The sequence below is a fragment of the Pseudonaja textilis genome, chromosome 3, assembly GCF_049901715.1.
Source record: "Pseudonaja textilis isolate UNSWEBS1 chromosome 3, rPseTex1.2, whole genome shotgun sequence".
Taxonomy (NCBI): Eukaryota; Metazoa; Chordata; class Lepidosauria; order Squamata; family Elapidae; genus Pseudonaja; species Pseudonaja textilis.
The window spans coordinates 117815587-117843244 of record NC_141992.1 but is presented as its reverse complement, the minus strand read 5'-3'; positions in this window follow the sequence as shown (position 1 = coordinate 117843244).

Below are 27658 nucleotides of genomic sequence, written 5' to 3'. Positions count from 1 at the left end.
TATCCTAAGTGTTCCTAATGTCTAATTTATTCTGCCATTGAAAAGTCATGTATTTTATGTGTTACATTTGCAAGCATCATCCATAAAAATCTAACTGCATGCCTATATGGGTTAAGGACATTTATATTTTCATAAAAGCTCAGGTGGAATTTAACAATTGCTTTTTAGTTAAGTTGATGATAATGCAGATTTCTTTTGTTGGTTTGACTTTTGGGAATAAAACTGGAAACATGGAGACAATTTAATGTATTATAATCAATAATTCTATGATAGAAAGACAGTGATTAGTTTTTTAAAAGCCTGAGGAGTTATTTTGACTTTCCTTTTTTCTTGCTCAATATACTGAAAAGCATTATTAGCATTTCACAGAATTGCTTCAAAGTCTGTTCTTTCCATTGCCTAATGTTTGTTATACTAGATTTATCTAAATTATTTTCTATTATTCATTCCAAAGTAACAGAATAATAGAGTTGGAAATGACTTGGAAGTCTTCTAAACCAACTGCCTGCTCAAGCAGGAAATGCTATACCATTTCACACAAATGGATGTTCAATTTATTCTTAAAAACCTCCAGTGTAGGAGCACCCACAACTTTTGGAGGCAAGCTATTCTACTGATCAATGTTCTAACAGTCAGGAAATTTCTCTTTAGTTCTAGGCTGCTTCTCTCCTTGATTAATTTCCATTCAGGGTTGACCCTCTCTTCTTGGTAGCAGCCCCTTAGATATTGGAATGCTGCTATCATGTCACCCCTAATCTCTCTTTTCATAAGGCTAGGCATATCCATTTCCAGCAACCGTTCTTTATATGTTTTAGCCTCCAGTCCCCTAAATCTCTGTTGTTCTTCTCTTCACTTTTTCCAAAGTCTCAACATCTTTTTTTTATATTGTGGTGACCAAAGGTGGATGCAATATTCCAAGTTTGATCTTACTAAGTTATTATAAAGTGGTACTAACATTTCATGTGATCTTGATTCTATCCCTCTGTTAATACAGCCTAGGATTGTGTTAGCTTTTTTAGCAGTTACAGCATACTGCTGACTCATATTTAAGTGATTGTTCACTAGACCTCCAAGATCCTTCTCACAGTTACTACTATTGAGTCAGGTATCACCTATTCTATACCTATGCAATTGGTTTTTCTTGCCTAAATGTAGAATCTTACTTTTCTCACCATTGGATTTCATTTTGTTAGCTAGAGTCCAATGTTCAAGTCTGTTGAGATCCTTTTGTATTTTGGCCTATGTTCTGGCATGTTGGCTATTCCTATCATCTGCAAATTTGATGAGTTTTCCTTCTGTTCCCTCAGATAAATAACTGATGAAGTTATTGAAGAATACAGGGCCTAGAGAGACCCTTGAGGTACCCCTGCATACTTCCTTCTATGTAGTTGCAGTTCCATTAAGGACTACATAATGAGTGTGGTTACAAAACCATCTAGTAGTGATGCTGCCTAACCCACATTTTTCTATCTTCTAATTTATCAAGTAATAGATTTTGTCTAGTTTATCAAATGCCTTATTGAAGTCCAAATAGATTTTATCCACAGCATTTCACTGATCCACTAATTTTGTCATATGTCAAAGAATACAATAAGATTTGTCTGGCATGACCTGTTTTTGACAAACCCACGTTGGCTTCTGGTTATGACTTTGCTTGCTGGTCCAGGGCCTGTTAGGAATCTGGCTGCACAGCCGGAGGTGAATGATGGGTGAGCAAATGAAACTGAAACCACCACCCTGATCCATGGAAAAATTGCCTTCCGCAAAACTGGTTCTGATGCCAAAAAAGTTGGGGACTGATGCTCTAGCTTTATATTCCATTCATGGGCTTCATCCCACCAGGTTTTGGTAATAATAACAATATTATATCTGCCCCCATGTAATTGGATTTCTAATTCATCCTGTTTATTCTTCATACTTTGTGCCTTAGTGTATAGACATTTTAGTCCTTTTTCACTGACTCCCTGTTTGTTTTCTACACAACTTTCTACCTAACTTTGTTTTACTTATTTACAAGTACAACCTGTACATAATTTGTTTTGTGCTCATGCTCCCCTTCTTCCTCGCTACCTGTTTTATTAATACATATGGTATGGCACAAACTATCAAAAGCTGGATTTTACATAGCAGCTACCTTAATATTCTTAATCACACAAACATCTATGTTAGAAACATCGACAATCTTATTAGTTTTAGATTGCTGGGGACAGAAGTGTTCAGTACAAATTAATTCTCTGTCTCCATTATTCAGTTTAAATGCTTCTCCAGAAACCCCCTGAATTTATTGTTAAGTAGCTCAGTTCCTTTCTGTGATGGATACAAATTATCTCTTTTATACAGCTTTTTATCAGACCAACTGCAAATATTATGACTAATATAACCAAAGCCTCCCACTTTACACCATTCTTTTAGCCACATATTGAATTCCATGATATGCTGGCTTTTTCCTTTTTGCTCCTTATATACACGTAAAACCTCTGTAAAAGTAAGACTGCAGACTATTCTGCTAGGTTCTGCACAGAAAGTACATCCTTTTTGGTCAGATCCTTGGTGCCAAGATGCACAACAATGTCAACCTCAGAGTCCTTACTAGAATTGTTCCGGACTAGCAGGCTCGAAAGCCTGAAACTCTGATTGGCCCGCAAATAGCAGATCGTGATTGGTCACTGCAGACTAATCCGACTGGCTAGTAAACGGGCTGCCGCGATTGGCCCAGCCAAGAGCGGCAAACTCAAATCGCCTTCATTGGCTGTCTAGCCGCAGCCAGCCCTATATAAGGGACTGCTGCGGCTGGGATATTTTGCTCAGATCTGAACTCACTAATAAAGAGCTGTTGTTGTTATCTGAGTCTTGCCTCCATTCTTGAACCATCCTCCCAAATCTAACAAGAATAGTCCTTACTATTTTCTCTGCTGGCAGTAGCACTAGGCGAACACTTCACTTCTTTCAAAACCTCCACATCCCTCTCTAAATTGACACCTCTTACAATTGACTCAGCAACAAGAAGATGATTTCTCTTTTTAGATACCTTCTTCACCTCACATGGCTGATTTGCAGAACCTGGTTCACACCTTCCCTTATCCAGGACAACTTCTTTCTCATGGAGCACAATCCCCTATTCAATTGAATCATCATTATTACCACAAACAGCTGAACTTGCCACTTTAATATCCTTATTAAGTTTAGCAAGGCCATTGTATCTGTGATATAGGGACACACCAAAATCTTCATGTTAATGAACCATAGTTCTCACTCTGCCATATCCAACAGTTGTCCATACTGTCCGTCTCCTGCAGAGTCTTAGAGAGGGCTGACGTAGAGAGGGCTGACAGCAGGGCAGCTCAATAGAACACACTGGCTGAGTTGTCCTACTAATTTCAGCCTGAAGAGCACAAACTAAAGACCCCAGACAAGTAATCTGCCCATACAAAGAGCAATCTGCTTACAAACAGGACAGTATCCAAACTTTAAAAGAATACCATGAAAAACAGCACAAAACAAGTGTGACACTGAAATAAAGCAGATATTCTAAAATAAAATTAAGACTACACTTTTACTCAGATGCCCTCACAATGAGTAATTTCACAAAGTCAGTACAAATAACCTTCTTGTTTAAATTTCTAGTGTATGATTTGCACATCTTTAGGTACCCAGACCACTAGCTTGCTCTATTGGAGGAAGTTCTCTTCAACTGACTGTGAGCTTCTCCTCCCAGCAAGCTCTGATGTTCTGTAAATGTAATGAAAATACAACCAGTGACTCAGTTCCCAAGTGGCTAGCGTGTTCTATATTTTTTTTCTAAAAGAAAAGGAAAGAAACCAGATATACATTCATACATTACACATGGCATACACACACACAGAGAGAGAGAGAGAGAGAGAGAGAGAGAGAGAGAGAGATCCTTTATGGTGCTTTGAGGAGAAGTTTAACTTCTGGAAGAAACTTTCTTTTCTGTACATCTGTGGTAGAAGAAATAGTAATTTATACGATCCCCATTTATGGGTCAGCAACTTTGAGAGAGATTCCAGGGTCATATTCAGTGCTTTCAGGGATATTCTGTGGTCAGGGAGCATCAGGTTGTCCACCCTCAATTCAGATGTTCTGTGAGAATTATTGGCATTATGTACCTGTGATAAAATAGCCACCATTCTCTGAGAATACAAAGAAAGCATCTGACCATTAAATAAAACATAATGTGAAAAAGAATCATGCCACTTCAATTACACTAGGTATAAGCTGAGATGGAGAGTCATTTTGTCAGGCTTTCAAGACTTTGTTACAATACCCTACAAGCAATAAAGATATTTCCAAAAATCCAAGTGGTGTTTGTTTCCTAAGTTTGCTTGCCTTCAAGGGCTTGACAGTAAAGAAAAATTAAACTTGTATTTACTGAAAGTGATTTGTGCTCAGCCATTTCCTGGAGAACATTCTCTAACCCTCATTCTCTAAAATTATAAGTGTGCTTGAAATCAAGAATATAGCAGCACTCTTGATTAAATCTAGACAACAGTCAATTTTGCTAGGGTTTGCAGGAATTCATAAAGTATAGCTCAAGCACAAATATAATAGTTCATTCTGTTTCATTCAATAACTGATGTCTAACAATTAGAAGTTTTTTTTCATATAGCATAACTGTACCATTGTCTCTACCTGGGTTGTGAAAATTTTGACCCAACAACCACATGTCCACCGCCCTAATTTCTTGCAACTCTCTACATCATTTGCCCCCCAAAACACTTTAGATCTAAATAATCCCAACCAGCACTTTAGATCTAAATAATCCCAACCAGTAAAATAATTAATTTGCTGCATGTGTTATGCATGTGCCTAATGACAAAAAGATTGGGTGACATAGAGGGGAAAGCATATATAAATTTGCAGTACTGCAAGTCCTGTCCATTTAAATTCTTTGATTGGCTATTTCCATTGGTCAATAATCCTTCATTGAATAATATTCTCCCATTCATGATATGCACACTTACCTTCAGATAAATTCTAGTAAAAGTAATGGCTTATTTTTTAATCGACCTATAAAGGATGTTTCCCATGCAAATCTGGTACTAGATATGGAGAATTTAATAAATAGACAATAATATTCAATCTGAGAGTAGACATAGTTTGTATTTGTTCACCATCTGGCATTGCAAAAGTAGTTCTGAAATACACAAGCAATTTATGGGCTGCCTTGAAGTTTTCATTTTGTATAAAAGTGCTGTTGAGTTCAGAATGGGTAACAGATATAATAATGCTAATTTTGAGTCCCATGTTGTTGCACTGGGTAAAACTGCCAATTATCAATTCTCAAGGTTTGGGGAAAAAAAAAGAAGAGAGAGGTGTGGGGAGGGAGAGAGAGAGAAAGAGGGAGGGAGGGAGAAAGAGAGAAAGAGGGAGGGAGAAAGAGATGGATAGTTGAAGATAAGACAAAGCTACTTTTATTATTATTATTATCTTAATAAAAGGGGAAAAAGCTTAATGGTACACAAATTCTAGAAAGCAGTAATCACAAGAGGAAATAATGACTATTCCTATACAAAGCTAATATGCTAAATTCTAGATAAGTGGTTCTAGATAAGTGGCTAAGACTCTGCTCCCTGTGGACTTCCAATAATGTAGAGTGGAATCACAAGGTGTTTTTTTTTAAAGAATATCATGCTTCTGCACCCTGCAGGCAAAGCAGAAGTACCCCCAAAAAATTTCACTTCCACTTTGCCTGGCCAGGCCCAGAATAGAATTACACAGGCAGAGTAGGGTTGAGACACCTGAATAAGGTTTTGTATTTTTAGCTATTATTTCACATTTCTGGTCTTTAAAAAAGGAAAAGCTTTGGTGAGGAAAGTTTACCAGTGAAGATATCACTGAAGATAAAAGAAAGCCTAAATCAAGAAAGTGTGATAATATCTACATCTCTCTTAGTAAGCAGTATGCATATTTATTTTTGCCTAATACTAAAGTTAATAGTTTTATACATAAGAAGGTTGTACATATTCATTTATCATATTCATATATCATTTATTAAAAATTATAGCATTTCAAAGTCTGAGAATCTCTCTTTTAGAAGATTACAAAATGGATAAAGAATTACCTCAAAAATTGGCTGCTTGCAATAATTTCCAATCCAATATACTAGACGCACATTTAGATTTAAAATTCGTTGTTACAATTATATCCTGTTCTACTTCCATTTTTAAAAAAATGTAATTTAGCCTTCACTATTCAGCATTTTCTCATTGGACAACTTTCAGTATTTTCTATCTTAGAGCTATCTGTATCCTGAAACAGAGGCATTCCTAATCACATTTGTGTATAAATAATGTTAGAAAATTTCAGATGAAATGTTTGAGATTATCAACTGAATGAAACTGCCTATCAACATAGGAAGTACCAAATGGCTCAAAAAAGTAAAGAGCTTAAAGAAACTAGTTCAGATAAAGTTATTTTATAATTAGTCATGAACAAGCATCTCCCAGATGACCTTATAACTAGCTTTTGTTTATTTTATTTTAATTTTCCAAAATGAAAAACCACAATGTATTGTAGCCTATAGTTCTCCCAGAGAGTTACTTGTTTAATGTGATAATCTCAGTAGCTCCAAGAGTACTCTAAGAGTATACCACTATAACTGCATGTTACCATAGGGATTGCAGGAAGCTAAGAATCTATAGTGAGAATGGGGGCATATAGGAAACCAATTTACTTAAGAGAAAGAATTCCAACATTTTATCAGGAAAAGGATAGTGGGATAACACTTCTGTAGTGTCAAAAAAGCAGTAAGAAAAACATTGAAATTTCACAAGTACATTTGGAGGGATGGCATGACCACAACAAGCAGTGAAAAAAATCTACTCATTCTTCATATCACTATTAAATGAAATGTTTCTCATCTTGCAAAGATGCCTACAATTGGAGCACTGAATGTGAGATGCATGAACAAAATTGCCAAAGAGTAAACAAAACAATATTAATTTACATGTTTGAGAATAAATTAATTCAGGTAGACCACAATGGGCAATTTTAAATTAGATGATTGGTGATATTACATAGTATTTAAGACATGACAAGTGAAAGGAAGAAGTATCAATGACACTGAGGATGTGCTCAGCTATTATCCAGAAAAGCATAGAATCATGTCTATTGAGATTGGTGGATATCCAAGGAATACCCGTGTTATAAAGTTTATCTCCTTGCTATAGATGCAAAGGTAGAAGGCACTTAAGAATTACATTGCAAGTTTCAAGATGTAATAAATGCAAGACTGTAGTACTATTAATGCTAGGTGGGAATGTCAAAACTGGAGAAACAGGAACTTGGAATTATAGGAAGACTAGGACTGATAACTGCAATAATGCATAGGTCCTTGGGATTTTGTGAAGATAATTTTTATTTACTACCAACACCCACTTCAAGAAGCATACATGCAGCTGCTACCCCTGCACATTATTGGATGGACATCATTGAAAACAAACCACTCAAATGATAGGAAACAACAACTAAAAAGTGCAGTCAGCCAGGACACCACAGATTGCAGAGAAGATTATGAAATATTAGCCTTAAATATATGGATTAATTTTTTTAAAAATAAAGAGAGTGTGTCATCCATATCTGGAGAACAAACAGAATATAAGACCTATGTAAGAAACAAATTCAGTACATGTACTTTATGCAAAAGAGAATCTGAGGAACTATGGGGAGAGTTAAAAGACATTTTGAAAAATGAAGTTGAAAGCATATTCTCCAAATTTAAAAGGAAAGATCCAAATGGCTTTTAGAACAAGTTATCATGATCTGCAAGGGCAAATAAGGATGTATGACTATTGAATGCAGATATTTAATAACAAGAAAAAAACCAAAGTTATCTCAATTAAGATTTCAATAGAGAAAAAGAACCAAAAATAAGAAATATTTTAGGATGATCAGAGGAACCGTAGTAAGTTTAAATCTATGGTAGTGCTCTACAAGAGTAGTCATGAAAGAGAAATAATACTGACAAATACATTTAAGGAGATAGACTAATTTAAGACCTATTGTAAACAATATTATAGAATGATGAAACTTGCTGAGAGAAAATGTACTTGGTATCTAAGTATATTATTTTGTGATGTCCCCTCTACTGAGATTAGTATCATCTTCTTTTGTGGCATGTGCTTTTTAAATAGTTTTTATAGGCTTTAATAATGATTGTTAGTATGCATTTATTGGGGTTTTTTAACTGAATCTTGCATGCCTCCAGAATAACTGTCTTGTGAGATGAGTAACTATACAAACATGATAAATAAATAATATATTATAAGAATGGTAAGATTAGAAGAGAAGGAAGCTGGAATAAGAATTGAAGATCAAAATATGAACAAATTGATATACCACTTTGTTAGCCGAAAGCAGAAATCTAGAAAAGCTCATTAAGGAAGTGAAAAATGTAAAATTATAATGAGGGTTTCTTTAGGATTCATCTGATCAAAGAGCATACAAGGATTTCTTTCTTTCTTTCTTGGGTAAATCAGCTAAAGATGAGGCCTTTGCTAACATTTCAAAGGTAGAAAAGGTTAGCTTCTCTTTCAACCATCTAAGACTAATTAAACAAGCACCATTCAGCTAAAACATGCAGATTAATTCCACCCACTCACCCAGCCCTTCTTGTAAGCTCTGTCTTCAGAAAAGTATAGAATGTATAAAAATTAATTCACAGTTAACAGCCTTACTATTTGGAGCTATCTCTTAGCTATTGTTAAGTGTGTAGTTTTTTACTAAATTCCCCAAGAGTTAATCAAAGACTTTAGTTAGAACTTAGTGTTTACAAACTCTATTTACAGGCTTTTATCACATCTGGAATTTGGGTTCCTCTTAATATAAAGTATTTAATTTCTAATATAGGAACTACTGTAATTCTTAACCTTACATTATTAGTGTTATTTTATGTTTTATAGTCTGCTTTGCAAAGATGGGCACATTGGATCACAAGATCATATCCTGGCTGTATTGTAATTTTTACTAAAATCTAAGATAAATTACTAAAACCTTTTCTTAGCCCACTGCCAGGTTGGATTGAAGACTTCTATGTGCAAGTTTTTGGCACATCAAAGATTATTGATGCTTTTGGCAGATCAAGATCCCAAGAATTTGTGTTCTTGATAGCAAGGTAGGCTCTGCATGATTACAGCTCCTTTTTATCATGTATATTATCTCCAAGCCAATCAATAGGGTCAGTTTTGAACACGACCAAGAAGATGGGGATGGATCTCATCCCCAGCAGCATGATGTTCCAGAAAGCAGGAACATGGAAGAAAAGGCTCTTCTCCTAGACCTAGACCTTGCCATGCCTAGTCCCTTGACCAATGGGGTCCCCAGCATGCCCCTTCTGCTAGTGCAAGTGGAGTGAGCTAATCCCATTCAGTGGAGATGCTTTTTTAGATAGCCTGGCCACATGCCATCAAGGACTTTAAGGTGATAATCAAAATCTTCAATTGGACCTGGAAGCAAGGCAGCAACCAATTCTTAACACTCAGAGTTCTATGGCCCATTCTAGAGGCCCACTTGGTTTGCCTACACTGCTACATTTGTGCCAGTTATAGCTTCTGAATAGTCTTCAAAGATAGCCCCATGTAGAGTGCATTTCAGTAGGCCAAAAGTAAGATGACCAGGGCATGAATGACTGAGTGCAGGCCTGCGCTCAGGGTGAAGGGTGAAACTAGCATAAAGGCTCTCCTAGCCACAATTGTCACCGGCTCTTTAAGCAGGAGTTGTGGGTGTAGGAGAACCCCTAGGTTGCACACGGGATCTGTCTGGGGCAGATTAATAGCTAATTGATAGTTAAGTAAGGAAAAATGAGAATACTCAAACTGTGGTCACCTTCTGCACACAGTGCAGCTATGCCATGTGAGCTGTATTGGTTGCCAGTTTGCTTCCAAGTTCAATTCAAGGTGTTGGTTTTGATCTTACCCTACATGCCATAGCACCAGGTTATTTGAGGGACCATCTCTCCCTGGTTACAACTTCCCCAGCAGGAGTGACATGTTATAGGTCCCATCTGCTGAAGAATTTCATCTGACACGATCCAAGAGGTGCATTTTTTTTTTTGCCATGGCATCAGCATTTGGAACAGCATCACCTACCCCCAAGTGAGATTAGCCCCAACCCAATTGGCCTTCTGGAAAACATGGTTTTTCTAGAAGTTTTGGTGATATCATAGAAATATATAATCTGTGAGATGATTATATTATGTATAGAATGTTGATCCATTCTCCCAGTCTTATTTATATTTGTTTTTCATAGCTGTTTTAATTTGTTATTAATTTGTTATTGTTTTATTGTATACCACCCAGTTATGTTTGCAAGTTGGATAGTTATAGACAGCTCTTTCTTTCTTTCTTTCTTTCTTTCTTTCTTTCTTTCTTTCTTTCTTTCTTTCTTTCTTCCTTCCTTCCTTCCTTCCTTCCTTCCTTCCTTCCTTCCCTTCTTTCTTTCTTTCTTTCTTTCTTTCTTTTTCTTTCTTGCATATAAACTACCTCTCTGCTGATCCATTTTTGATGATTTTGAATAACCCTGTAGCTTTTCTTTTTTGTGGTTTGAAATTGCCTAATATTACTTTTCTTTGCTAGCCAATTTTACCATTTCTCCTTTTCTGAGTTTATCAACAACTCTTTTTGCCAGTTCCTTAGGTCATGCGAACTTCATCTTCCCCTTCATCAACTATTTCTTATGTATGAAAAAAATGCATTTTCCAGGTTTTTTTTTTTTTGCCTACCCCAAGTTATCAGCTGCAAGTTCGTATGTCTGCAACATCACGTGAGAGGACAACAGATAGTAACTAACATCTCCATTATGCTACAATGAGTCCACATTACATAAGAAATAAGCAACATCTCACAACACACCAAATTCATCATTGATGAAAAAGAAGTGAGGTGACAGATTGCTTTATTTTCTTGTTCTCAAGAATATATAAAAATGGTCAAAATGTTAGAGAAACAAAAAGAAGATTAATCTGACATAATTCTCAAAAAAGATCAGAATAGTTAAAATAATGGTTTTCTCAGTGAAAGTGTAAAGCTGAGAAATCCATACATTAAGAAAGAATGAGAGAAAGATAGATGCCTTCAAATTAAGGACATGGCTGATTATTAAGAGAACCATGAATTGCAACAATCACTAATCAGTCCTTGATTAAATAAATGCTGACTATTTCTTGGAAGCAATTATTAATAATGAAAAACTTACATATTTGAGGCATGTAAGGCCAGTGGATAATGGATAAGCAAGTATGCTTGGCAAAGCTGAGAGAAGTAAAAGAAGAAGACAATGGATGAAATAGCTGGATGGGATCAGGAATATCATTGGAATGCCTTTGGGAGAGTTTTGAATTACGACATAGCATAGCTTGAAATGGGCTATGTTTCTCTGTATAGTCACTAAATCTTATGCACAATTTGATGGAATCAAACTGTATTCATTTTTACTAAATCCATGATTTCAAATGATATGGCCTTGAAAACTCTTAACCTCGAATATTTGCATGATCTAATGCTTTCAACAACAGAAGAAAGGAAAAACAGTGGTGCACCATTATGACAAAAGTTTTACCCTTTCTATACAGCATGTGATGTCATGACACACAAACATAAGGCTCAATGCTTGCTTGCAAGATGCTTTCTCACTTGCCCCTCACTGCTGAGGTTTCTGAAATAGAGTTATTATTACTATATTGAAATAGAGTGAGTGAAATAGAGTATGATATATGTCTTGCCAGCTATAGCATTATATAACAAAAGCATGATTAAATTCAGGGATTTCTTGATCATGCTTCAGTCTCTCATCCATTAAACAATAAGTGAGTAATTTTTCTTATATGTCATGCAATCTTAATTGCATTTTCCCACCATACCCCATCCATAGCTTTAGGAAAATAATATAATATAATTCCAGTATAACAACACACAGCAGATGATTTCATGCATCAGAACAATACATCTTCTTTTATATTTCATATATTGATAAACTATTGTGAATCATATTCAATAGTGGTGACTGTGAGAGGGGTCTTGGAGTCCTAGGGGACAATCACTTAAATATAAGCCAGCAGTGTGTTGCAGCTGCCAAAAGAGCCAACACAGGGCTGGGCTGCAAAAAGAGAGGGATAGAATCAGGATCACGTGAAGTTTTAATACCATTTTATAATGCCACACTTGGAATACTGCATTCAGTTTTGATGAACGCAATATAAAAAATGGCGTTGAGACTCTAGAAAGAGTACAGAGACAGGCAACAAAGATGATTAGCGGACTGGAGGCTAAAACATATAAAGAACAGTTGCTGGAATTGGATATGTCTAGTCTTATGAAAAGGAGGACTAGGAGGGACATGACAGCAGTGTTCCAATCAGCAGTGGGATCCTACCTGTTCCACTACCAATTCAGTGATGGGTGATCATTCAGTGCATGCACACCTAACGCACACACATCTAACATGCACGTGCAGCTTTCTCCACACCAGCTAAGGCCCGCAGTGCCAATCAGCTGAGAGGATAAAGAAGAGAAAAGGGCAGGGGCAGGTGGGAGGGCTTGATCCTGCACTTTTCTCTTTTTTATCCTCTTAGCTGATTGGAGGAGGATTTTTTCCTCCTCTCAGCTGATTGTGGGAGGCTTTTTTTTTTTTAATTACCAGTTCAGCTGAACCGGTACAAACTGGTAGCACGCCACCACTGGTTCCAATATCTTAGAGGCTGCCACAAAGAAAAGGGGGTCAACCAATTCTCCAAAGCACCTAATGATAGAACAAGAAGCAATGAGTGGAAACTAATAAAGGAGAGAAGCAAGAGAGAACTGAGGAGAAATTTCCTGATAGAACAATTAACCAGTGGAATGGCTTGCCTCCGGAACCTGTGTGTGCTCCAACACTGGAGGTTTTTAAGAAGAGACTAGATAACGATTTGTCTGAAATGATGTAGGGTTTCCTGCTTAAGCAAGGGGTTGGACTAGAAGACCTCCAAGGTCCCTTCCAACTCTGTTATTCTATTCTATTCTAAATACATATAGAAATCTATGTGTAGATATAAACATAACAGACATGAAGAGAGAGTGGGGGGAGAGATTTTGTATATGTGTAACATATGGAGCAAAGTTGGAATGAGAACAAAATATTCTTAGTGTCCAACAAAATATATAAGGGTAAATTTGTAAATATTTGGCCTTCATTTTGTAATAGAATAATAGTTCATCAAATTGGAAAATCAAAACTCTAACAATTCATACTCAAATGTTATATGTATATATGTGGGGTGGTTTTATTATTAAATAATGTTTTTATTCCCAAGATTTTATGGTCATGTTATATTACCAAGGGCTACTGTGTAAGCTATTTTACTGCAATAAATATTTTTTACTGCAATTGTAAAATACACAGATCTTTTGAATCTACATTTCTTGGACTTAAGATTTTTTTTTTTCACCAATTACTCTAAAATTGATGTGAGGAGAAATTCAACAGAAAAAAAAATCTAAAATCTTAACATACCATTATTGGTATATTACAATAATAATAATGGTAACGTACCATTATTACTACAGAAATGGCCATAGTTTGTTTTGGTTCCCAAATTATTCACTGATACAAATGTTCTACCTCTCCCTGGTAGCATACCATTATTACTACAGAAATGGCCGTAGTTTGTTCTGGTTCCCAAATTCTCCACACTGAGGAAAAAGATGTCTCATCACATTTGCAAAATGGCCTGCTGCCCCAATTAACTCTCTTCAGAAAATTAAAGCTGTTAGTTCTCAGAGGGTGGGAGTCATTTTTTCTTGTTTTCTAGTGCCAACAAATCTAAGACCACAACAGATAAATACTTTAAATGAACAGTGATAAAATAAACATTTCCAGCCTGGTAAAAGCCAAAATAAAAATGTTATTTTTCTGCAATACTGCTGTAAAGGGTGTGACTTTTCTAAAACAAAGAGGTTTTCCATGGATGACTCACTTTGTGCTTTTTTCTTTTTGGTCACATAAAGTCCCAGCTACATTTCTCATCATTTTCTTGTCACCTTGTGTGGTTTTAGAGCTTCATTCATTGTTACTTCAACTCCTTGTTTTTCTTTCCCTGCCTTGTCTTCTGTCAAGAATCAGCCTTCAAAAGGCCTTTCTGTTCCATGGATTCTTGCTCTAAGATGAATAAAATCTTTTCTAAGTCTCTGGGTTTTTTTGTTTCTTTTTCTTTTTGCTTAATAAAGAGAGGGTATGTTGATTATATTAAACTTCTTTTTCTATTCTTACTATGAGAAGAAAATAGGCAATGTTTTAAAACCAGATGAAGGAACATCAATAGTCTGTAATACACCGATAAATGTTTTTTTGGAAAGCTGAAACTGCAAATGATCTGAAAGCTCTGGTAATGAATAACAAACAGTAAAAAGAATGAAAATTAATTAAAGACCAAACTACTGACAACAGGTGGACAACAGATATAGCAACCAGCTTTCAGACATTTTAAATGGTGGGAAATATCTGAGATTTAGGAACAATAAAGGAACCAACAGTCAAGACAAATACTGCAGACAAGCTTTCGATGAAGAAAATTATTATGGTTGGGCACACAGCTAGGGACTGAATTTAGCATTTTTATGGTTGAGGTTGTTGTCAGTCACTATCAATTCAGGATTTCTCATAAATACCCATTCCACAAAACATTCCCACAAGTCAGATTTCAATCTATAAAATAAAACAGAGTCTACATCAATAGTTTCACTAACTCTAGCATCCTATCCAAATTACTATCACTCATAAGTGAAGGAGAACCTACCTTCAGTTGGCTTCAGAGGAGAAAACTCAAATCCCAAAAGAAAAGGGCAAAATGGTGGCTGCCTTCTCTTCTTTCCACCTGAAAGGTGAAATAATTTCTTCCTGATTGGGGCCTCCATGATTGATTCTCCTAGGCTTCTGTTGTCTCTGTCTATTACCTGAAGGGACAGTTCAGCAGCTCCTTCAGCTGCATTTCTTGAAGTCATATTCCTCACATTCACTTATGTATCATCCTATATTATTTCCTTAATAGAAAAATCATACACAAACATCAAATATTTCCATAATGTGTTATTTGAAATTCCAGAAGTAAATTTTGAGATGACTTGATGGTTTTATGGTTGACAGATAGAAACAATAGATGAATGTTGGGGATATTATCTGGAATAATATCTGGTATATTTTCAATATATGTGAAAAGTTAGAAATACGATGGGAGGAAATTTTCATATTTCATATATAAATGCACTTTATGCATGCTCTAAAAATTAAACAATCAGTATCTTGAAGTTTTTCAAACTATCTAAGGATCAAAGGAGCAATTACATTATTCTCTTTTTCTGCTTATGTATTTCTGCAACAAAAATGTTCTCTGCTTTTCAGCAGATGTTTTCTAGAACTCAAATACGACATAAAAATATGAGCCAGCAACATCTTCATTTAAGACAAAAGTGCATTAAATTAATTGACACATTTTTATATGTATTATATTGAGACAGCATGACATTTGCTGTACATCTAATAGCACATTAAATAAAATTTGAGCTGAAATAGATTCATTAAGCACAATAATATTTTTCTCCTCAAAAGCTTTGAAATAACTGAATTATGTAAGAGCTTGGAATAAAAATTACTTTTCACTTCATCAAATGAGATTAAAACAGTTAATTAAATTATGTGTCCCTGAATGTTGCTGCTAATATTGGACTGGGCTGTTTTCTGCATATAATTCTGTCATCCTTCAAGCCAAATAAGCAGATGGGAAAAGCTATGATCTTTTAAAAAGTACCCTTAGCAATTATATGACATAATGTCTTCATTAATAAGAAAACAGATTCAGTTATTGTACTGAAAATATCATTTCTCCTCTTCTTCCACTTCTAATTATTTATATAACAATGTTTCACTAACATCCTAACTTTCCAACCTGGTGTTAACTAGATTGAGATCTGGAGCAAAATTGGAGATTCTAAAACAGCCATGCTCAGGGCTGATATGCCATTATCTGGATCTTAGTCAATTTGTCTGGATCTTAGTCAAATCATGTCATGGACACGATTACAAACCCTGATTTTGCATAGAGAACTGTTGCCGTTTCTCCTCCTATTCCTAGACAATATAGGGTCAGAGTCAGCATTGTTTCAACTGCCATACTCATCCAATGTTCCTTTAATACTTTCACTTTCCAAATTTCTGTATAGATTATAAACTAGGACAATTAAGAACTATCCCAATACTACTACAAGAGAGTATTGTAGTGTTGTTGGACTTGGACTAAGGATCACTGACCAACAAGGCTTATAATAATAACCAACATCAAAACACACAGATCATAAATTGCTAATTTTGGGGGAAAGACCTAGTTTATACTTCCTTGTTCTTTCTGCTTTACATTTGTTTGTTTATTTAAACAATTCATACAGCCACACATCTCACAGCAGTGGTATTGGGGGATCCACTAAAGATTAATACCCCCCCACCAGAACATAATATATAAAATCACCCAATTATTATATGATCATAGTAATAATAATAAGTAAAGTATGACACAGTTTTAAAGAATTCCTTTTTCAATCCATAAAGATCAAAATAAAGAAATGTACCAAAAGGGGTTTTTTTTAACTCCCTTGCCAAAAACCTGAGGAAACATTCATCAGTTCATAACAAAAGAAAAATAGACACACTGAAAGATCCCAGTTCATGTAGGCTGCCTGCTATAGACAGTTACATTTGATGCATAAAGACTAGCTCTTCAATGATATCTTGAGCACAACCTGGAGAGGGGAAAAGCTCAGAAGAACACCTCAGAATTTTAGTTATACCTATGAACAGTTGCTTGACTAGGTCTCTTACGCTTTTCTGTTTTTACACTTCAATCATTATCATACATCAAAATTTCAGATTAACAGATAGAAATTAAATACATATCTAATAAACTACTTTGAAGGAGAAGAATCAGCACAAAAGAGACGTGGATCATAAACAGTATTTCTGTAAACTCAGAATATGCATAAAGGAACAATCATGATGTGAAGGCTGATATAGTACTGTATATCTGCCTCCTTTTGATGCTCCTTCATGCATTAGCCACACTCACATTAAGAAAAACCTGTAAACAGAGCTGATTACTTTTGCTTCCTAAATATGGAAACTTACTTTCTTTGATGTATGGTTCTGGACAGTAAATAAGCTCATTTATTGTTAACATGAAAAAAAAAGCGAGTTTATGAGATAAAACAAATGCTGTAATCTTTTTGAACCATTTATATTATTGGCCTCTAGGAGTTACTTAGAAATATAAAAAAAATCAACATAATCCTGCATATGCATACTCAAATATTACATTGTCAAAACAGAATCCATGGCAGCAAAATCAGGTACATAACATACAAAAATTGGTATCGTCCATCTTGAAATAGTTCTTGTCTCAAAATAGCATATAAAATGTATACATCTTAGGGAGGTTTTATAAAATGAATATATTAAGGAAAGATGCATAACAGATAAATATGTATTGCATATGTTAAAGAAAAAAGATATATAAAATGTTATTATTTTCTGGCTTAAAGAAACTGCAAATGATATAAAACTTTGAATATAAAAGGAGTATATGATATATTGTGTCTGAGTAAGCATTTGCTGCAGGGGAAAAGCCATTCCCCTTAAAAAACCTCTGCATTGATTTCCATGGAATTTGGCACATTTAAAACCTTATAGTGGTTTAACAGCTCTACAAATTTGTCCTAGTCTCAGGAAACATAATTCGGCATCCTGATGTGTATTATGCTTTTTTCAAATACAAGATATAGAAAATCAGAGTTCTGTTTTTCTCAGTTGATGTTTCAAAAATAATAAAAGATATGCCTGTGTAGGAAGTTAGCACCCACCCCTCTCCTAGAAAATTGAAATAGCCTAGGAAATATTAAAAAGGCAGAATATTTCCTCTAAAAAGAGTAGAAACTAGGAAGCAGAAACTCACCTCAGAAGCAGAAACTCACCCCCACTTTTGTTAATCTCACCCCACCTTTGTTAATGGGTGGGCCATTGAGGCCTGGGCCAGAATACTTTACATAACAAGGAACTCCAGGTAAAGCTATAGCAATTGCCCAAAACCATTTTAAGGGCATGGTCATCCAGCAAGGCTCAACCAAGCCTGGAACTCAGAACAGCCTACAGAGTTGCCCCTGCATGGCCCCATGGGGGTCTGACAACCAATTAGAATACAAGCTCAAATTCAAATCCCAACAGAGGGTATAAAACCCAGGCACTCTCAGCACCTCAGCCCTTTCTTGATCTCTTCCTTTTCATTCTCGAGCTCCAGGTCATGTGATCCTGATATTAAACCTTCTAAACAGCCTCCATGTTTCCAGTGTCTTTTTTCCCACTTGGAACTGAACCCAGAAGGATATTTCTTCCAATACCTGGCTGGTTATGACACTGGAGATCAGGCAAAAAAATAGTCAAAGTCCTTCACATTTTCTCGCACACAGCATTTGCACTATTACTGGAAATGATGGATGGATGAATGGAAGGAAGGAATGGAGGAAGATGGTTTTGAAACCAAAAGAAAAAGTAAGAATGTCACAGATCTAAATAATTTTTTAGTATTTATTTGATTTGTCAATTGCTTACAAGATACAGGTATAAGAATAAACATAGTTTTGAATACATGAGATAGATACTTATAAGAAAAATAAAAAGAAACAATAGGACAGGGATGGTAGGCATAATTGGTGCACTTATGCATGCTCCCTACAGGCCTCTTAGGAAGGGGATGAGGTCAATAGTAGACAGTCTGATGTTAAAGTTTTTGGGGTTTGGGGAAGAAACCACAGAGTCAGGTAGAGTATTCCAAACATTGACCACTCTGTTGCTGAAGTCGTATTTTCTGCAGTCAAGTTTGGTGCGATTAACCTTGAGTTTGTATCTATTGTGTGCTCTTGTATTGTTATGATTGAAGCTGACATATTCATTTGCAGGTAGGACATTGCAATGTATGATTTTATATACTATATTTAGATCGGACTGGAGGCGGCATAGTTCTAGATTTCTAGGTCTAGAGTTTTAAGTCTGGTGGCATAAGGTATTCTGCAATGAGTAGAGGAGTGGAGAACTCTTCTTGTGAAATATTTCTGGACTTTTTCAATTGTATTAATATCAGATACATGATATGGGTTCCAGACTGATGAGCTGTATTCAAGTAAAGGTCTAGCAAATGTTTTGTATACTCTAGTTAGTAGTGTGATATTACTAGAGAAGAAGCTACATAGGATTAGGTTAACAACACTTAATGCTTTTTTGGCTATGTAATTACAGTGGGCTCTAGCACTTAGATCATTAGAGATGAGTACTCCAAGGTCCTTGACAAAGTTTGGATCCTCAACAAGGTCTTGACTATTCAGCTTGTATTTTATTTTCTGATTTTTTTTGCCAATATGTAAGACAGAGCATTTATTCGTTGAGATTTGAAGTTGCCATTTGATTGACCATTCTAATACATAGTCAAGGTCTTTTTGGAGGGCAGTACTATTGTCTGTGGTGTTGAACAATTCAACAATATCCCAAATTTCCCATGGTAGCAAAATAAAGCTTTGGATCGCCCAACACAGATTACTACCCTATATGGGAAAAAAAGAATGGGAAAAAACAGACATGGAAGAAAAGGAGATAGGAAATAGAGTGAAAGTAGAATGAATTTAGAAGAGAAAGCAGGAAATACTGTATGGAAAAGTGATTAGTTTAATTTCCCAAGCGAATGAATAGAAAGAGGCTGTACGAAAAGAGAATGTGAAAGCTGCTTGGAACAGAATGAAAAGAATGATGTTACCGAGTGCCAAAGAGTGTGGACTTCTGCTAACAAAAAGGTGCTTGCTAGAGTGATAAAGTGAAATAAGCTGGAAAAGGCATATAAAAGAATGATTGTTGCCAAACATGAGGATAACAAAAAGATATTGTGTAATAAAAATAGAGAGAAAAAGACAGTTGCAAAAAATGTATTCCAGGAGATCAAGTTCAACTAAGGTTAAAAGAAGCAGAAAAATGCAGGCAAATTTTGATGGAAAATATAATGCAACAAAACATTTGTAAAGTGAAGGAAGTAGGCTAAACGCTCCCTCCAACAGACTGGCTGGAAATAAAAACAAGAAAACGTATTTAAAATTAATATTTGTTTCATATATTTCTATAGGGATCATGGTCATGTGTTGAATAGTGATGAAATGAATGAAATGAAACAGTATTTATTTGTTTGTTTATTTATGTATTTACTTATGTGCAACCATCTCACCCATTTCAAGGTGATTCTAGATAGCTTAGAAATGTAGACATTAAAGTGATAAAACAAAAATAGCAACAATAAATGCAGTTAAAAGATGAGAAAGAGGGGAGCATGAAGTGCATGGGGGAGATGGGGTCTTTTTTTAAGCCAATAGCTACTTACTGAATGGTGCAGCCTAGTTGGCATTCCATGCCCCAACTGCAGAGCAGGTCTTCAGGTCCTTGCAGAAAAGGTGGGTGAGGATCTTACCTCTGAAGGTACTATGTTCCAAAGGGCAGAAACTGGATCCCACCAGCTGATCTCACCAGCTGAAATTCCTTGGCTGACAGGGTCCACTTCTACAAATTGCCCCTTCTACAAAAATATATTATATTACTTATATGATACATTAGTTCCCAAGAGGAAAAAAAGAAGGCAAAAATAACGTGAGTGTTGAAAAAATAATAAAGTAACAGGTGGAACTGGAGAAATGTTGACTATGAGTATCTTTATTATATTGTACACAGACACAGACGATGACAGTGAGGGCTAACCTTTTCGGCACCGAGTGTCCGAAGTGCACATGTGCACATCCCCAAAATGCAAAGTGTGTGCATCCCCTGCACATATGCATGTGTCTCCCATGCATGTGCATGCATCTCCTATACATGCCCTTTGCCCCATGCATGCACATGTCCCTCCATATATACGCATGTGTCCCCCACACATGCACCTCACCCACCCCCCACCTGCAACCTGGCCCTGCATGCACCCCGCCCCCCTGCATGTGCAGCAGAGAACCAAAGACCAGCTGGCTGGCAGGAGGTGGGCACGCATGCACGACAGAGCTGAGTTGGGACAATGCATGCCATAGGTTCGCCATCACGGGACTATACAAAATGCAATATATACTTGGTTGTGATCATTCCTGTGATCATACTTACTGTTTTACTTTCTCCTGTTCAATTGTGTCCAGTTCTCCAAGACTGCCTAGACAAATCTCTTCTGTTTTCTTGGCAAGCTTTTCAGAAGTGGTTTGCCATTGCCATCTTCCTAGGGATGAGAAAAAAGTGACTAGCCCAATGTCATCCATCCAACAGGACTACAATTCACATTCTCCCAGTCTCTAACCTGTTGTCTTAGCTGCTACATCAAACTAGCTCTCACTTTGCTATTAACAACATCTTTTTTTTTAAATAAACTTTATTAATTTTACTTTTTTTTAAAAAAAGACAACAACACAGCTATAAATTATATACAACAAAGAGACGCACCAGTCTTGGCGTAAGCCAAGAGGGAAAGAAAGGAAAGTTTGAGAGAGGAAAGAGGGAAAGGGAAGAGAAGGGGGGAAAAGTGGGGAAAACAAAGGTAGGAAAGACAATTATAATAAAACCATATTTTGTGACTGTCAGTAAGGTCTTTTCTTCTTCAAAGCTATCGTCGGCCTTAGTCTTCTTAGCGGTGAACTATCTTTGATTAAGCCAAATATACAAAGGATTCCAATTGCTAGAATAAATTGAAGATTCTTTATTTTTTAATGCTTGGGTTAGATTGTCCATTTCTGCACATTGTAAAATTTTCTGAATGACCATAAGTTCAGTGGGGATGGAAGGTAGTTTCCAGCACTGGGCAAATGCCAGTCTGGCGCGCGTTAAGATATGGATTGTAATATACTTTGATTTTTTGGATATTCGTTTATCAAAAATTCCTAGAAGGAAGGACTCGGTTTGTACTCAATCTGTTCCATGGTTATTTCCTCTAGCCAGTGCCTAATTTTTGCCAATACTTCTGGGTTTCCTTGCATGACCACCACATGTGGAAGAAGGTACCTTCTATGTTTTGACATTTCCAACACTTGGGGCTCGTGTTGGGGTGCATCTTGGCCAATCTCGAAGGAGGCAGGTGCCATCTATAAAACATTTTATATAAGTTTTCTTTATAAGCTGCTGATTTCGTGATCTTAATGTTCCTGTTCCAGACCTTTTCCCATTCTGCTAGGGTAATGCTCCGACCCACATTTCTGCTCCACGCAATCATATTTCCCTTGACAATTTCTTGTTCCAGTTCTGTTTCTAATAAATATTTGTAAAATTTAGATATATTTTTTTACTTGGTCCTAATAGAATTTTGTCTAGAGTCTGTAATTTATTGTAGATTCCAAATTCTTTAATGTCTTGTTTGTATTTACTATGAATTTGAAGGTACACCCACTGATCAATTATAAATCCTCGTTCTTGTAATTCTTGTCGTGTTTTTAACTTTCCTTGTAGGTCTAATAAATTTTCATACTTAATCATTTTGGTTATATCCAAATTATTAGGGTGTACTATCGCTTCCATTGGAGACAGCCAAATCGGTATTTTTAGATAAAGTTTTTTACGTACTTTTTTCCAATTAGTTAATAAAGCGTCCCTAATAAGATGCCTATGGAAATATGATTGCCTGGGTTTCCTGATTCCCACAGAAAGGCATGCCATCCTTTCTGCATATCGTGGCCTTCTAATACTAGTGTTCTTTTGTTGGTTAGGTTTACCCAATCCTTTATCCATAGTAAGGTGGCTGCCGTATGGTATATTTCCCAGTTTGGCAAGGCTAACCCTCCTCTGCTTTTCAAATCTTGTAGGGCTTTTACGTTAATCCTAGCTTTTTCCCTGCCAAATGAAATTCAATGTTATCTTGTTTAGTTCCATAAAAAAAAATTTATTTAGTTTGATTGGAATTGTCTGGAATAAATATAGAAATTTTGGCAGAATATTCATCTTAATCAAAGCAATCCTGCCCAATAAGGAAAGTTGTAACTTGCTCCAGAAATCCAAGTCTTTCTTAGATTGTTGAAGAAGTTTGTCATAATTATTTTCTTTTAACGATTTACTTTGTGGAGTTAGCCAAATTCCTAAGTATTTAATTTTTTTGTCACCTGTATTCCCATTGTTGTCTCTAGCTTTTTATTCTGGTCTCCTGTTAAATTTTTAGTCATTAATTTTGTTTTTCCCCTGTTTATTTTAAATCCCGCGACTTCTCCAAATCGTTCTAGTTCTTCTAATAAGTTGTGTCCTTTTTCTATAGGCTCCTCCAGAAAAAAACCAAATCATCAGCGAAAGCCTGTAGTTTATATTCTTCTGATTTGATCCTCAGACCTCTAATTCTCAAATTTTGCCTAATGTACGTCAGAAGAGATTCTAGGGCGAATATGAAAAGCAGAGGGGAGAGAGGGCAACCCTGTCTTACCCCTTTTCTATTTTTATCGGGCCAGTTTGTTCCCATTTATTAGAATGTTTGCCTGTTGAGTGTGGTAAATTGTTGTGATGACATTTTCAAATCTGGTGCCAAGATTCATATTATATATTTTTGAATTAAGAAATGCCAATTTAAATTGTCGAATGCTTTTTCAGCATCCAAGAACATAAATGCAAATTGTTTTTCCGGTGGGCTTCATAGTATTCTGAAATGTCTATCACTGTTCTTAAATTATTCTTAATTTGTCGAAATGGGAGAAATCCATTTTGATCTTCATGGATATAAGTGTTTAAAACCTGTTTTAATCTATTAGCTATTATAGAAGAGAATAATTTGTAATCTGCATTCAGGAGCGAAATTGGTCTATAATTATTAATAAGTCTGTGGTCTAGGTCCTCCTTCGGGATCAGCGAAATTAAGGCTCCCCTCCACGAGTCCGGCATCTTGGCTGCTAAGAGTACCTCATTAAAAACATCCAGCATCAGTGGTCCAATTTGTTCTATGATAATTTTGTAAAGTTCTACCGGTATCCCATCCGGTCCAGGTGCTTTATTGTTACTTTGCTTCTCTATTGCTGACTTCAGTTCGGACCATGTTATTTTTGATTTAATAATTCTATCTCTTCCTCTCCAATTGCTTTATCATTCGCTTCCTCCAGGTATTTCATTATTTTATCCTCAGAGACTTCTTCTTTTTGTATAATTTCTCGAAGTAATTAAAAGTAATCTCTTTTTCTTCTCTATCTCCTCCTGCATATTGCCCCCTCATCCATTAATTGGTGTATCAATCTTTTTCTTTCGTTTTCTTAAGTTTGTGGGCTAACCATCTCCCTGGTTTGTTTGCATGCTCAAAGTAGATTTGTTTAGTCATTTTCAGACTAATCTCCAATTTTCTTGTTCCAGTAAATTTAATTTGTGTTTAGTTGTTATTAACTGGTTCTGTATTCTTTGGTTTTTGGGGTTCTTTTGTAATTGGATTTCTAAATCTTTAATTTCTTGTTGTAGATTACTTTGTTGGGCATACTTTCTTTTATTTCTCATAGCATTGTAAGAGATTGTTATTCCTCTTATAAATGCCTTAAATGTGTCCCATATATTTTGTTTCGAAGTTAGATCATTATTATTTTCCTTTAAGAAGAAGTTCAGTTCTTCTTTCAGTTTATTAATATATTCTTCTTCTTTTGTTAAATGAGTGTTAAAAGTCCATCTTTTCTTTGGTTTTCCTCTACCTCTCCAGGTTATTTGAATTGGATTGTGGTCAGCCCAGTCATTTGGTAAGATTTCGCTATCTTTGATTTCATTAATCAATTCACCGTTTATCCAAGCCATATCTATTCTTGTCCAAATTTTGTGCGGGTTAGAATAATAAGTAAACTGTTCTTTTTTGGGATTTAATTTTCTCCAGATATCTACCAAATTCATTTCATTCAACATATCCTTACATGGCTTAGAAAATTCTCTATTCCCTTTTTTGTTCTTACTCCTATTACTATGATCCTTCCGGTAGTCAGCAATAGAGTTAAAATCGCCAATCAGAATAATATTACCATTTTCGAATTCTGTTATTTTTTGATGGAGATGTTTAAAAAATTTACCTTGATCATCATTTGGGGCATAGATTACTACCAGTAAGAGTGTAATGCCATTAATCGAGATTTGTACTACCAGCATTCTTCCTTCAGGGTCCGCCCAGATTAACTCCGCTTTTAAGTCATCTCTCACATAGATTGCGATGCCTTTCTTTTTGTTTTTTTCTGCTGGTGCTGTAAATAATTTTCCCAGTTTCGGACACTCTAGGAATTTCTCCTCACTTTTCCTAACGTGTGTTTCTTGTATGCAAATTATATCAACATTTTGTTTTATTAGTTTGGTTAGAGTCCTTTTCCTTTTAGCTCTTGAATTTAGGCCGTTTATATTAATGGAAAGAATTTTCTTTCCTTCGTCCATTACTTAAGTCTGCCTCGCTTTTGTCTCGTAACTCTACGGCTCTCTTCTTGTGGTTGATATGGAGTTGTTTCTTCTCTTTCTCGATGTAAGTTGTCTTTCCCTTGAATTTGGACAAATCCTTACGATCCTCCTGCATATTTCTTTGGATTTTCTCCCTAGTGAGTTGATCCTCCGTGGTTGTTAGCTGTTCTAGGAAGTTTTGTGCTTGTTCAATTGAGTCTATTTTAATTTTTCTTCCCTTCCACGATATTAGCATCCCTTCTGGGATTAGCCATTTAAATGAGATTTCGTTTTTATTTAAGTAATTAGCTAAAAATTTATATTCTTGCCTTATGGCCCTCACTTTACTTGGAATCTGCTTAAGAATTATAATCTCTTTGCCCTTATATAATATTCTCTCATCTCTGGCCTTTCTATATATTAGGTCTCTCATGCATCTTCTTGAAAAACGGATATGGATCTCCCTTGGGCAATTGTGACGCCTTGCATAGCTGGTATTCACCCTATAGATTTCATCAAATTCCTTGAGTAATTCATCTTTCTCTTTTTCTACTAGTTCAGCCAACAAAGGAATGGAAGAATTATGTTTAAAGATTTGAAGATCTTATCTGCCAAAGTAAGCAGTACATTGAATTTTTCAGTCCATTTGGGAAAGAGGCTAAAAAAAGATGCTAATTACAAATATTTTGATTAAAAAATACAATAAAGTAAGACATGAGCCTGTGAGTCAGTACTTCCATCTTCACAAGGGCAAAACTTTTAAGCATAAACAGATTTCCAGAATTTATATCCAGCATTACTAATAACAAGACAAAATGAAAATCCAACATATTTTAAGTTGATCAAATTATAATGGTGATTTACAAAAACATTTGCTATGAGCAGCTGTATTTGGGGTAACAGCTTTCTGTACTTTGTGATTCTATATTGAGAAACTTTTGTCTGAGAACTTCATATCATGTTCCCAGAGATAGATAGATAGATAGATAGATAGATAGATAGATAGATAGATAGATAGATAGATAGATATTAGGTCTAGGTGTGTTCGGGTCTTTTCTCGTGTAAGATTACACAGGAAAAGACCCAAACACACCTAGACCTACATACCTGTACCCGTGAAAATCTACGAAAACATACATATATATATATCATATATCATATATATCATATATCATATATCTTATATCTTATATCATATATCATATATATCATAACTGATTCCTTGATTTAATAAAGATCCAAATGATACCTGACTCAGCATCTTGGCTTTCAAAAATTTCAGTACAGCTGGTATGTACTGGGCACCTTTAGAGAAGATAAAAGAAAGTTGCTGCTATTTGAGCAGCATACTTTAAAGAGGTAACCTATATTTTATTCTCTTGAGAGTCTTAAATCAATTTTAAAGCATAACCTTTATTTTCTTATAATTGATTTATAATCAATAGTTCCTTACAGAAATGGGTCACAACTCTCCTAATTTTGCTGAGGCCAACAAGTATTAGTGGCAGAGTCAACTGGTGGCAAGAAGATCAGCATATACATTTAATAAATAATAATTGGGTAAAATGGATTTGCTTCCATGACTGCTACAAAAAGGTTGTAAAATTTGGTCAATTACCACATGGTTATCATTATTTTTGAGAGACGACCTGCTGTGGCCCATCTTATCCTCAAGCTGATATTCTTATGGAGTGCATATGTGTGTAGTTAAGCAACAGTCCACCAATGTTAGATACTTTAACTTTGATCCAAATCATTTTGGTAGTAAAGAATCAAAGGGCTGCTTAAGATCTACAAACAGGAGAGGGAAAAACCCAATTGATTCAGATGGCTGAGTATTTTTCTAATAAGATAGGTAAGTATCAGTCTCTGATCCTAGGATAAATCCTCACTCTTCCTCAGTTAGGAGATTCTTCCAGCTGGTATAAAAATTTCCAGTAGAGGCATCTAGCATAGATCTTGCTGATTTTCTTAAGAAGGTTCACTGGATGATATTTGGATGGAACAATTGGAATAATACTGCTAGTTTTCTTCTAGATAAAGGGAATGAATTTATTGGGAGAAAAAAAACAAGGGGATTTAATTGAGAAGATGTTTGGCCAAATTCTGATGAAAAAAGTATAATGGTATAAAAGATGATAGCTATTAAAATTTGGGAAGTATATGCAGCTTTATGCCAGGATGGGGAAGTTTTGCTCTTCAGCAGCTTAATGAG